Below are 14,395 nucleotides of genomic sequence, written 5' to 3'. Positions count from 1 at the left end.
ATTGCGCGAAAAGTTTCTTGCGAGAATGTAAAATCTTGTTACTTTATCTATAAAAATACAAAAAGGCGGGACGAGACTTAAGAAAAAAAAATAGCATGTCAATATGAGTCCTTTAACTGGCCCAAGCAGGACACCGTATATTTCAACAGTATTAAATCCACGTTGAAAGTAACGGTTATTTAAAAGTGTTTTGTTTTTTTACAGACGTAAGAAGACACTTTTTGAATAGCTTTGCTGGGGGTATAGTCGTATAAGTTGACATAACAGTTACTCACATAATAATGCTAAACAAAACACTATTTCCTCTTCAAAAGCAATCTAATTCTGAAGAGCAAACGAGATAACGACCACGTGACTGTTTTATAACCGGAAGTACACATTACCGGAAGTGTATTTCCGTTAACAAACAGTGTTATCAGTGTCATGCAATGTTCAAAGTACATCATGCTGATGCTGTTGAGTCACGTGCTTTTTGTGATGGTAATTAGTTAATGTGATTTGCAGGTAGAACACTACATTATTTTTTTACGTGCATAACGTATCGTTCAATATTGAATGCTTTTTAGTGGGATATGAATGTAAATGGAGGCTTCTGAACGTTGCCTTTGCCTTGTTGATCTTAATTCTCGTGTTGTTTTTTTTTTACAGTTTTGGTGTTTCATGTTGGTGTTTAAGTATAAGATATAAATTACATGTATATGGTGTTCTTTAAGGTTTCTGTTTTTCTCTATTTTATTTGTTCAAGATTTTATACAAAAAAAAGTCTTTTTCATCTTAACGATTCCTTCTACCAGTTATATACTATATAATTGATTTCCTAAATGGCAATAGTTTGTTCAGAGATTCATTACAAATAGCTCAACATGACAAATTTCCTTACCGGAATGAAGGTAATTTATCATTTAATATTATCAAACGTTATATTTGTTGTCTTCCGTTACGGAGAACCATGTCAATTACCTGCGCCATTTAATCAAATAGAACGCTTTCATTACTTTATTTCCTTTTTCCCCCTTTTATTACATTTTGCCTAATGTATTTTTCGTTACTATGCGGGTAATACCATGGAAAACAATGCGTTATTAGATTTCTTATTGTTTGTCTGTGCTGGCGTTGGTTGCGTGTTTAATTATACCAGGGAACGAGGTTTACATAGAGGATATTTGTTTGTTTTGCATGTAAGATTGAAATATAATTTCACTGAGTGAACACCAGATGCAATATTTTCACGAGTGGCGTAGCCACGAGTGAAAATATAATAGCTGGTGTTCACGAATGAAATATATTTCAATCTTATATGTAAAACAAATAAATTTTCTTTTTATTTTATGCTTTTTAAGTGATTTTAAGTATTTTTTACTGATTTTGCCGCGTAACGTCGCGCATTCTCCTTTGTGACGTCATTATATCATGACGTCACATCATCAGTTTTGAAATCTAGTTCCGTTAAATTTCACTAATTTTGTTAAATTTCTAACATGATGTATGATGACATTGACTTTCTTTTCCTAAAGAAGTAAAATATACGTATGGCGGCATTTATTTCTGCCTGTTATTCCATTTATTTATGAATTTCTGTTCATCCGCATTCAGATATAGTCCGGCTACAGTGAAAATTATATTTTATAAATTTCACTAGTGGTTTATCAGAATATAATCATCTGATATATTACAATAAAACACTGGAAAGCATGAAATAAATTTGTATATCTTTAGGAAAATAACATGAAAAAGGGGACATCACTCCGAGAGTAATAAGAAACGAGGTGAAAAGGTTGAAATGTCCTCGGTTTTAATGAGTCAGTTCAACCTTATCTGCTAATGAGAAATAATAAAAGATGCAACATTTTTACGCCCCCCCCCCCAAACACCGGCTTAAACAGAATATAAACTTTGAGTTATGATATTAAACACTTACACATTCAATTTATAAATATTTTATCAGAACAACAAAATATGAGGAACAGGATCAAGGTGGCGTTCAATGAATGCAACCCCACTCGACCAAGCAATACAGGACCAATGGCAAGGAGCACAGCTGGACACCAAGAAATGTCATTCATTTGCATATATCAAGGTCATATTCTTCTTTTGATGACATATAACGCAGACTGGTGATTTAAATTGACACATAGAATATAATATATATCAACAACAAGAAAGATGGCATTCAATGAACGCATTCCTCAACAAAATAGAGAAAACGGAATTCCTAAAGAACGCCCGAGAAGACAAAGTTGAAAATGTAACAGACTCGGTTTGATTGAGTATGCTAATGGGAGGTACTGGGAAGTGCAAGATACCAGATGTCCAGATTGTTTTACCGTCCACGCCCCCTAGCACCGTCTTAAGCAACTCCGCAACAAAGGACCACCGGGCAAAGAGCCAACGACAACACCAAGCAACGCAAGGGCAAAACACGGACGGTGCGTTATTATAAATAATACAGTAAAGTAAATTATGGAAATCGACTCACGGGCACGATTAACGAGCACCTATATATCATATAAAATACGGTGTACAGTGTATGACACTAATTGAGCGACAAACTTGCCTGGAATACATTAACTACACAAGGGAAAACAAAATGTCAAGTATGATCACGTCAAGGCCAGACTTAGCAATCCAATATTCGTGGTAAAATATAAATTATAACTGAGGAACTAACAAATGATAATGGTTGTAAATATGTTGTCCGGAATATCTGTATTCAGTAAAAGTATTTGTCTGGTGCCCATTTGTTTATAGCTACTACAGAAAGGCAAGCAAATGTGAAATAAAACTAATATATAGGCAGCATATGTAATAAAGGTAATAATAGAGGTAAAATATGGGTGACATATAGTAAAAAATATAGGTAATATAAAGGTGATTTATAGGTAATATATGGGGTTCATATAGGTAAAATGAAGGTATATATAGGTAACATGTAGGTAAAAAGACTGTTACAAATACAGTTGTATAAGTATTTATTTTTCCCAACACCACCTATCTGTGTCAGGTTTCCCGTTTTCAGTGTATATTGTTAGTAATTGTTGGTCGGGTTGACTTTCTTCAAAGTCACTCTCCGTTGTTGATCTTTCGTTTTATATTTTTATATATTCATTGTGAATAGTTTTGAAATCCACAACAGGTGCGCGTAACGCCATGGCAAAACGTTAACTCTGTAAAACACTATTTCTCTATCATCGAACAGTCAGTGACAAAAAGTTGTTTAGAAACTTTTTTTTCTTTGATAATGAAACTAAATGGAAGTCGGAGAAGGGCGTTGACGATAGTTTGCACTTTACAGTACCGTCCATGAACAGGATCAATCAAAACTGAGCCTGCAACATTTTCAGTTTTGCCGTTTTGGACGTTCTTTAGGGAATCCTTATTTCTGTCTATTTTACAAAAGTTTGTATCGGCAACAATTGTCTGATTTTACCCATGCTGTATACACAACATCAATCTTTAACATGCTATATAAAGTCTGCACAGCTTTTGATACTAATTGGATATATCTGTTTATATGATGGATTGGTTTTTATGCAGACAGTTTGCCTATTAAAGGGACTCCACTGAGGTTTAAAAGTCTAAAAACATAACATTTGAATTTTTTACATAAATGAGCTGGGGCACTTTAAACAGTAATATATGCAAAGATAGTTAAGAAATATACTTTGAAATAAATTGAAAATCGTATTTTTATGCTTTTCTTAGCCTAATGTGAGTGAAAAGCGTTTAAACGCTTTTCAGTTTGGGTCAGTTTTTTACAATTTAAATACTTATTCTGGAAAAACGGCGTGCGCGAATGATCTGAAATTTTGCACAAAGATTCGTGGTCTACATCTTCATCAAATGGTACATTTATCAGGAAAAAATATTTTCAGTCCCATCATGTCAAAAAACCTCAGTGGGGTCCCTTTAACGGTTACCATTCATAATATGAATACTGGGATAGACAAATGAAATGATTTTTTTTTACAATTTAGCAAAGCCTATGGGAACTGTATGAAATTAATCAACCGTTGGCATGAAAATAATTTTATTCTTTTATATAAAAGGTGAGTTTGTTTGATTCAAAATTTCACCATTTTCGTGTTTAAATTTTGAATTCTGCTTAATGTCGGTGCTAGGTGGCGTGTCCAGTAACTTGCACTTTCAAGTACCGTCCATGAACAGCCTGCATCATTTTCAATTATGTCGTTTTTAGTGTTCTTTAGGGAACCAGTAGAAATCTGCTAGCTTGATAGCTTCTTCACATGAAAGAATTTAAAGTCCCGGTCAAGATTCAAACTTAAAGCGGATCGTGTACTGCATTTTAAAAGTTACTGTTTGTACGTAATTTGTATGTTGTAAGCAGAAAAAAAACTATAAAAAGACGTCCTTTTAATGTATTTCTTCTGTTGTTATTTCTTTGATTTCTTTCGACTTTTCTTAACTATAGTACATTTCATCTTTCTTCTTAACATCAAAGTGCATTTTTCTAAGGAGTGAATAAAATAATGACAAATTTACGCAAAATTTATCTCCCTTATGTTTGTGTACAAGAAATAATAATGACACATTCTGGTTTATTTATACATGTATTTCGATTGTTACTTTATTGTCAACTGCGTCATAATTATCATACGAAAGTATTTTATAAATAGTCCTGTTTTGTATAAAGTCGAAGTCTGAAAAAACCTTTCATATACATATAAAATATGACTACATTATGAAATGAACTATTTTGTCACAGCTCAAGCAACAAAACATTGACAATAATACCAGAACAATTCCCACCAAGAGGAAAACATAACAAATTTCCAACACAAGGCTGAGTTTTTTTTCAATCTTCCTATGAAGTACAATGATACTTCTCGGAAATATTTACGATAAACAAACAACTTGTTGCTACTGTAAATTGTAAATAGTTTTCAACATTTGTGCGATTGTGTTTAAGCATGTACGTTTTGGATAAATATCTGGAAAAAAGCGGTCCCTACGAAGCATTAATAACAGCAAAATTACATGAAAATTACAGACTCGGTTTGGTTGAGTCTGTACATAAGGGATAATGAAAAAGTGGAACATCCCTCACGCCCCCTAGCACCGACTTGAGCGGTACTCAATTTTCAAATTAATTGCTCACCTTGTTAAATTAGAGAAAAATAAAGAATCCCTGTAAAGCCTTTTATGCAAGCCTCAAAATTTCTCCTATGCTTTAACTAATGTTTAAGTTTTGTTGTTCTTGTTGTTATTTTTTGATGTTGTAGTTGTTGTTTTTTGTGTTGTTTTTTTGAACAATTTTATAAAATTCAAGAGACAATATTGTTTGAATAAACTGTAACAAAGGTAAATTAATCGCCATCTTCCCTGGTAACAACTGTTTGCTAGGTGTTTTTTAAGGGTAATAAATCACTTTGAAAGATTAAGAAGTCGTGGGTTTTTTTTACCGTTTACTCCACCATTCGTAAAAGACAATTTTCACAACAGCAGGTGTCAAGTGCCGTGTGGCAGCCGTAAAAAGTTGCCCCGTACTTCACTTCAGTGTTGTTATATTTTCTGGTCCTTCGGGATCATTGATGCCAACACTATAAAGTGTTGAGAATTGAGTACCGCTCAAGCCGGTGCTAGGGGGCGTGAAGGATGTTGCACTTATTCATTATCCCTCATGTACAGACTCAATCAAACCGAGTCTGCAATTCTTATGTTATTTCGTTGTGATTAATGCTTCCGAGGGATCACTTTGTTTCCGGAATTTTCAGTTAAAACTTCTTAGAGGTTCGTTTTATGTTAGCAAAATTGCCACCTTGCCGATGGTCCTATGTTGCTGTGTCGTGTGGGCCTGTTTTTCAAACATTTATTTGTTTTCTATTTGTTTTCTTTGGGTTCTTTATTAAGTTATTAGGTACAAATTATTCCCTATTATTCAATCATTTTTTTTTTGAATTCCTTATCAGTTACGAATTGCTTGTCGTTTTGGCGATTAGCCTGTCCATGCTCTGCCTTGTGCCCTGTCCTGTTTTTGTTTGGGGTCCGCCTGGGCTCCTTGCCACTTGCTCTTGTTGCTGGGTCATTTAGGGGTTGCGTTCATTGAACGCCGCCTTTCCTTGTTGATATTGTTTATCTTATTTTAATAGATAGATCTTTATCTAGCACTATCATGAAATACCATAACATGAAGAGATGTCTATAGCAAGTTCCTCAAATTTGAGATTTACGATAGCCCCTATAAATGAAAATACATATCTTATAAATATTATATAAAATGTGCGGGGATTTTTTTCGGCTCCATATTAGTAATATAAGGATGATGTTGGTGTAAAGTTAACCAGTATTATCGTTTGTTTGTCTACTATATTTACAGACAATCCTCGGAACAGTTGATTGCCCATGGGGAAACTTCTTGTCAAATCTAGTAACATCAAAGTCGAGGTTAGCAGTAAGTTTTGCATTCAGTATGTCTGCTTTGAATTAAGATTGGGCGGTGAGGGAGGGTGGTGGGGGGGGGGACTAGAATTGAATCTGCGTTATATCCGTCCACTCGCAATATTGTGTAACTATTTTTTTTTTGTCTGGCGAGGAGTAGGCATTAGTGAGTTATATCTGACCAAAACTGTTTCGGTGCCCACAATATGACTTTATTAATCTGACTAAATCTGTATATTTGTATTTTTATTGTTGTTGTTTTGTTGTTTTGTATGTTATTGTTTCATTTCGTGTATGGGTTTTTTGTTTATTTTTGTGTGTTGTGGTTTTTCATATTTTATTTTTACTTTTTTATTGGGTAAGGTTCACACTGGCCATAGCTTTCGCAGAAGCGGTGGGTCTATCGCAGCGGCGGTGGAGTATTCGTCGCAGAAGTGTTTCCAGTAAAACATTAAAACATAAAACAAAATTTAGTCATATACTTACCGACAACAGCAAACGGCCATATTTTATCCACCGCTTCTGCGACGAATACTCCACCGCCGCTGCGATAGACCCACCGCTTCTGCGAAAGCTATGGCCAGTGTGAGGTTGGTTGGTTGTTTTTTTTTTTGTTTTTTTTGTTGTTGGTTTTTTGTTTTTTAGTTGTTTTTTTGGGGGGGGAGCGGGAGGGAGATTGTTTTCTTCTTGTTGTTTTCTCTTTTTTCAATTTTTCTCTTGTTTTTCAAAGATTTTTATTCATTTCCTTCTTGTTTTTGTAAATTTACACTGAAAATAATTGTTTTTATTTAGTCTTACGACTCCTGTAAAACGTTAGGTTAGTTAAAAGTTACACTGCTATGATGATTGAAAACTACAATTAACTTTGTCTGCACATTGTTCACACGAAACCGTTCAGCGTCTGACGTCATCGTCTGTACGCGCATCCTTTAAAACCGGGCTCCAGTATTGCTGATTTTAATTAACAAATTAGGCAAAAAAGTAAGAATAAAATTAGCCTTGGCATAACGTACATACATATATTATGCTTGCAAAATATAATCTGCGAAAGATAATTAAAACTTGCCGCCCAATACGGCAAAAATGATATGCTTGATTGACACCGGCGATAAATTCATGTACATGTACTTTATTCTCACTTACTGTACTTGGAAGCTTCTGGACATAAATTCATATTAAACTCTATACGGAGAAAACAAATATACAATAGATATATATTCTCTAGCAATATGTTTTACTTATACTTAATTACCTTGGTATGCAGAAACCTGATAGTAGCAAACAAAAGCCAAAATAAATACACATTAGTTCAATTACTGGCAATTATCTACAATTATTATGAATTATCCTTCATTAAATGTCGTGTTCTGTAATGAAAGCATTCTATTACTGACAGTTATCATACAATATCATTTTAAATATGAGGGAAAAAACGTAGTCACGTGACATGAATGCGTCACGTGACTTCAAGGCATCCTAATATATATACAAATAAGTTGAAATAACAATTGCAGCGTTGAAAATGAAACATGATTAACAAGACCAACGAGGAAAGGCGGCGTGCAGTGAACGCCATGGTTTTCAACATTACGAAATGTTCAAAAAAGGCAGACTTTCTTTTCTTTTTATCAAAAGTCTACTATTTGCTTGCAAAATGATAATTAGGATACTTTTAAAGAATTATATGTTGGTCATATAATTAAACAGCGTATCGTATCATAACAATGCATTGCGTTTAACGGATGAACAATATTAACTTGTTAAGCATTGAATAGCATAGCAAAATGTGAAAAATAGAAAAAAAAACGAAATCCCTAAAGAACGCCCAAAAACGACAAAATTAAAAAAAAGTTGCATGCTCGGTATGATTGAGTGAGTCTGTTCATGGACGGGAAGTGAATAATACAAATTACCGCGCACGCCCCTAGCACCGGCTTAAGCAGAATTCAACATTGTGAAATTATGATTTTATAAACATCTGCAGATGTGTTCATACGGCGGTTTTCATAGAAACTTCAATGTGACACTTCCGTGCCATTCCATGAATAGCGGTGTATGGTCCCCAAGTAAAAGAAAATAAGACATAACGGATGCTATAACGTACAGCAAAGCATAGCATAGCATAGCAAAGTATTGTAAATCCAATCATACTTGTAATAATATAGGGATTATTGTAAAAATAGAATGTTCCTGATAAATTCGAGTGATAAAAGAAATCATAACTTTGTCTCAAAATAAATACCCGTGGGAAATGGCATAACGGAATGTTGTAATACTACAAAACGCAATAAAACGTTATTCTGCTTATTAATTCCTACTAAAGGACTATTAGAAATGTTAATTTTCTGATAATTAGGGGAAAATATTTATAATTAGGGAAACATAAAATGTATTTAGATTACCTTGGAAGCAATCAGTTCTTTTTATGACCAGTTGTTGTAAGCACATTAGGATAAATGAGTGTTGCTGTTGTTGTTGTTTTTATTGTTTTATTTTATTTTGTTTTGGTCTGATTATTTTTTTTCTTTTCTTGTTCTTCAATGTCATTTATTCAAATTGTTTTGGTGTTACAATGTTTTTATTGATTTCTCTCTCAGAAGGGAATTTTTCACTATGTTTTATTGATTTCCCTGCACAGTTTTAATAAAAGGCACATTATGCACCAGAAATAAATATTGTTTGATTTTTTTTTTTTACATATGTCAAATATTTTTTTTTTAAATAAAGGAATTAGAGTTCATTGAACTTCGCCTTTTCTTGTTGATCTTGTTTATCATGTTTTAGAGTTAAGATGTTTAAAGGTGCTGTAATACAATTTTTTATGGTTTTATATCATAAAAATGATGCTCAAATTAAGATTTATCAATTTTATAAGTTCCAAAAAGCATTATTTATAAAGATATATCCGAATTTAACATTTCATGTAAATAAAGGAAGGTAATAAAAATCTATTTTAGTAATAATTTACATACTCTTCGATGTTTGAAAATTGTTTTATTAGCATAATTAATTTCACTTAAGTGTGGTATACAACCTCAATTACAACATACATCTCAAAGAAGAAGGTATTTCAGTGTACTTTTACTTCCATACAAAAAACTTATTCAATATAATTATACCAATTGCCAACAGAACAAATGGAGCAAAAAAGTAGATGTATTTATTATCAGAATCATACACCGTAACTTAGTATTTCCTTATAAGGAAGTAATCGGAAGCTATGTTTTTGGCGGCAATAGTGCATGAGTTTCTTGTAAGGTTTATTTGTCAAGCCGTTTAGATGTGAAATTTCCGAAAATATTGAAATATTTTCGATCAACAGAAAGTTTTGTAAATGTTTCTTACAATTCTTTTTCAGGATTATGTACAGCTCGGAGTAAAGTAAACATGTGTCTTTATACGCAAAATAAACAATGGACTTTCAAAATCGATGAGGCATATTCATTTTATTCCGTTTCGATTCATTGTGAATTATTATTTCGTTTGCATAAAATTATGTACATGAAATGAGTTTATTTCAGGGAGAAATTATCTGTGTTTTTGTCTATTTATAATTTTCAAAATTCGTTTCCTTTTTCCATTATGACAAACAATTATAGACCTCTAAATTTGGGTTTAATGTCAGGTAGGTTCGAAGGAGACGCTGGTCTTGAACCTCCGTTCATCCTTCAACAATACCTCCCCCTCCCACGATGGAGTAGGGTTGGATATCCCGCTCGCAGCAACCTGACATTTCGAACATTTCCAAAAACTTCTGTTTTTACTCAGTTATATTGGAAAGTTTATATTTCTTTACTTTTACACGAAGTGTTTGGCATATTTTAACAGATGAATTTGCTTAGTAAATTTATTACTTTAAGTCATATGGAAGCTTTTTTTGGACTTTTGTCTTAAAAATTGATATGTAGATTTATATCCAGAATTTTGTCTTTTGTTGGTTGGGAAAATAAACGGTTAGTGGAGACGGCTTACAAATACTCCCTCTAGCCTCTTTAAACTCTGTGTTGTGTTGTTTATTATTTCAAAGGTGTATTATTGAAGAATAAATGATTTATGCTCGTTTGAGTGTAACGAATTAGACCATAAATAAATATAAAAAAAACCAAAAACAACGTTCATTAAGTGGCAAACGAGTATTTTCCGGAAACTGTAATCGTAATCGGATACACAAAAGTAAAGAGTTTTTTAAGAAATAAAATTGATGGCATATCTGAGAAATTATGGCCCTTGAAAAACCCAAACACAGTTTACTTCATAGTATAGAGTATGTAATTATAATCTAACAAAGTAAAATGTAATGTACATTGAATTGTAGTACATTTTCTTTAATTTACTAATTTTCAGTTTACCAAAATCACTGCCTCAATTACAGAACATGGAATTTCCTTTTTAAGAAATACTATTTTTAGACAAATTATAAATTATGCAGGTTGTTTTTAATTGTATTTATTTATTTGATATACACGGTATAGACGGAACAACTTGATACAACAAATGTTATTTGAACACCAACGGGTTCGGGAATTGAATTTCTCTTTAAAAGCTTTGTCGTATCAACTAATAGGCAATATAAAAGTGCTCAAATGTAAATTTTAAAATTTTTAACATATGTATCATTTCCCTAATGAAACTACAACACTATGTGTTCTTTTGCATTTATTACAAGTTATGTGTTGTACAAAAAGGGAAGTTCAATGTTATGTGTTCTGAGTGAAATAATGATGTGAAATTATGTGTTCTTAATGAAAATGATTTGTTATGTGTTCTTCGTAAAAGTATTCTGCTGCTAACCTTCAATGTGTTCTTGGTAAAAATATTCTGTTATGTGTTCTTGGTGAAAATATTCTGATATGTGTTCTTGGTAAAAATATTCTGCTATGTGTTCTTCTTGAAAATATTTGCTTCTTAAGTTACCATGTTTTGGCGAGTTTATTTCTCTTGCTCTACTGAAGTCAATTTTGAAATTATTTTGTAGAGAAATAAAAAAGGATATTACAAATGAGAGACTTCATTTTTTAATCTCGCTGCAGACATTAAATTGTCAGGATAATTAACTTTCACACTTGACATAGTTTTAATTGAATTTTAGCGTCCCAGCAGACGAAATTATTAGATTGTAACAATTACTTAAATAACAAATTAGTTTAAAGTTATTTTAATCTTTAAGTACACACCTTAAGAAAGTGCACAAAGTGCTTTGGAGAAAATGGCGGATTATAGTGAAAATTGCATAAGTATGGCGGCTGATTTGTGCCATTCGTGTTTCCGCCCCGCGCCCCCGCCATTTAAGCTTGTTAGTTCTCGACTTTTCGCTTTGCGGGGTCGCGGGGCAAAAACACACTGATTAGCGATGGCTCGAGGCGAAGGGTTTTTTTTCTTAAATTTCCCTCCGCGCCCCCGCCATTTAAACTTGTAAATTTTCGACTTTTCGCTTGACAGGGTTTTTTCCACAATGGAAATGATAAACTTTACAATTTTAGTACTCTTTCATTTTCTATATACATGTATTTCTTCTGTAGAATCCGTTTAGAATATTCAGGAAAAAGGCGTATGAATAAGCATATGAGTATTACGTCATCCCTCATTAGTGACGTCATATTCTAAATGTGTCGTGTTTTTACTAAATAGATTTAGCTTTTTACATTTTACGAGTATAGTTAAAACAAAAACAAATGCGGCATACATTGTTATCCTTGTTGCGTTTTAATTGATTCAAGAGTGCAAACAAATCTAAACACTAGCCTCACCTTGTCGGGACAAGATCTTGCAAATGAAAAAATGTTGTGGGTGGGACGAATGTTCTTTGGGACGAATGTTCATTTGGACGGGTGTTCTTTTGGACGGTTTCTTAGTTTTTCACGGATATTGATTCATAGCAAAGTGACTTAGAATACTGTATTAAAATTTACTTTTGTTTCTTTTGTTTTTTTCAGCTGACTAAGTGCGTTTGTGGAGCTTGAATTATTCAGAAAAAAGAGACCGTAAGTTACATTTTAACTATGTGTTCTGTGTCTACCGCTTTAGGCCCTTTGTATTAAGGAGTGACGTCACTGAAATGACGTCATAAAAAGACGTAATTATTATTTCGTCCTCAAGCGTCCTTTAGTCATAAAAAGACGTTTCAATATATATCGTGAGATGTGTGGTTGGCACTGACTTATACATTAATTTATCTATGAATAATTATAGTAAACCTCCTAATATTACACTAATAAGTTGGACATGACGTTATTGTCTTTTTGGTAAAAACCTCGCTAGACGCAGTTCATATTCCTTCTTTTCAAAGGCTGTGCTGTCCATTTACTAGATCAGCACATATATTTTCTCAGTTTGCTATGTTTAACTTCTTCATTTGTATATATGACTGTTTTGCAAAAGAGTGCGTATGGTTTCTTTTCCTTTCTAACAAACACGATTTAATTGCTGTTGTTTATGTTTTAGTTGTTGTTGTTTTTTGGTGTTGTGTGTGTGTTGTTTTTTTTTTCATGCACATATACATATATATAATTAATTATATAACAATTGTACTGGAGGTCTTTCTGTACCTATATAGTCGCAAAACAACATTAACAGTGTCCAAATTAATTATTAACAACAACAGTAACAACAACACAGAGACAAAACACACACTAATATGCTCTGGGTAATTGACAACAATCTCCGTAGTAACTATGATTTAAGATTCATGATTAACAACCATTCTTTTTTATTTCTTTATTTTGTAATTCATCTTTCAAGATCTATCTGAATGTTGATAACGGTTTATTAAAAAATCAATGATCTGGGTTTTTCTTTGTGTGTATAATTTTTTTTTTTTTTTGGAGGGAGGTGTTGTTTGTTGTTGTTAAAAAAACGCTTCCATTTTACATCACATGATCTTACATTGATGCGCAAAGGGGAATAATCTAGCGGCTAAACCACCGAACAAGTTCTGGTACCCAGCAAGGTTAATGTCGCATGTCTCGTTCTACAATGTTTATAAAAGTCAAACAGTAGTTTCATATCGGTGCCAACACAACAAAACAATTTTGTAACGTCTCAAATTTCTCAACAACAAAAAAGAAGGAAAAAAAGTATCATTCTTAATATGAATTTAAAAACTGTTCTTATTTACATTGATAACATTTTCTATTTTATTTTTAAATCTCGAATTAAAACTGAACATTTTGTTACGCCTAAAATCTTTACGAACATATCCCTGTATTGTATGGATCACGAGTCACGCTAGGTTTCAATTTTTACAGATTTACAAGATTCATCGCTTTTCAATCTCAAAATCACTCTGATTGCATTTATTGACTTCCATTCCATCGGTGCCTTTTCGACCGGAAATTAACCATTGCAAAAAGTCACATCGCTTTAGAATACAATACACGATAGATAAAAACCTGTCGTTGTCAGACATGGCTTGGTTTGTAAACCCATTGTTTGTAACCATAGCAATATGGTAAATATAAACCATGGTACGATTCAAAGCTTAGTGAAATGCGTATTTCCTTCTTCTCTAATAAGCGTCTATATGACCAAGAGTAACAGAAAAGTCTTGTTCATTAAAAACGGTTTTCAAATAAATAGGATCAATTATATGAATTCTTTAATCATCTAAACCATAGATCACAAGAGCAGTTATTTGATCAAGTCGTAATCCGGAATAAAAATTGCATTAGGAGATTTTTGCTATTTTAAACAATAAAGCGTGTAAAATTTGTACAGCTTTTCTTTGATATATATTTTTCTTAATATATTTATCAGGCACTTTTACAGCTTGTCAAAACGTTTCGTAATGTAAGTTTTCGCAAACCCGTGCCGTAAAAACGGAATTGCACGGCCGTGCATATATTTTGGTGTGAAGTCATTTGCGTTATAAAAACATGGCGTAAAGACGTATTTTTAATGTTAGCTTTATACTAAAGGCGCGTAAATATTTTTTTACGTTAAACGGTATTTATTTTGGGTATGTAAGTTTTCGCAAACCCGTGCCGTAAAAACGGCATTGCAC

This window comes from Ruditapes philippinarum, unplaced genomic scaffold (assembly GCF_026571515.1).
Source record: "Ruditapes philippinarum isolate M1 unplaced genomic scaffold, ASM2657151v2 ctg3302_1_1_1_1, whole genome shotgun sequence".
NCBI classification, from domain to species: Eukaryota; Metazoa; Mollusca; class Bivalvia; order Venerida; family Veneridae; genus Ruditapes; species Ruditapes philippinarum.
This window is presented reverse-complemented; position numbering follows the sequence as displayed.